Here is a 726-nt window from a genome sequence, read left to right as displayed (position 1 = left end):
TGCAGATGATTTAGCTCTCCTGGCACACACTCACCAACAGATGCAGGACAAATCAAATCTGCAGGTGCCCTTTCAGTGTGCGAGCTGTTTAATTTTCTAGCAAGCAGTATTCTACCATATACCTGTATGCAGAATATATATAGAGAGACAATTATCTGCATTCATTATCATTGTAAAGCCACAGAACAGTAAAGAGGATATTAATGTGATGTGTGTAGTTCTCCATAGTTTAGCCTGTCAAAGTGCACCAGATTGATCCATTTTACTTTAAAATGTACAAAGTTCTCTTCCGGGGGAGCATGCCCCCGGACCCCCCTAGAGGGTCTGAGGTCAGCCACATTTTCATTTGGGGCTGACCCCTAAAGGTCTGATCCTAAAACTGCGCCTGCGGAGTCAAGCTCCCGGTCAGTTTATTGATGTTTCGATCACAAACGATCTTCTTCAGAAAGATCGTCATCACTCTGATGAAGATCCTTTGTGATCGTGCTGTCCTGAGGCAGGCTTATTTACATTGAAAATACAATAATATCAAAGGGTACCCAAGGGTACAGAACCATTTTGGGATTATTCTGCATTGGAAGATAAGTCGAACGGAAAGGTTTGTCCTTTTCACCTTTCTTCAGACAGAGACATATTATGTATAGGCTAATTTGATATTGTGCTAAACCAGGCGTACATCATCTGTAGTGGCAATGCAGTTGCTGTCATATTTTACCCTTCTGCAAT

The sequence above is a fragment of the Poromitra crassiceps genome (genome assembly GCF_964638095.1).
Source record: "Poromitra crassiceps genome assembly, chromosome: 13".
NCBI classification, from domain to species: Eukaryota; Metazoa; Chordata; class Actinopteri; order Beryciformes; family Melamphaidae; genus Poromitra; species Poromitra crassiceps.
Note: the sequence above shows the minus strand (reverse complement) of the source record.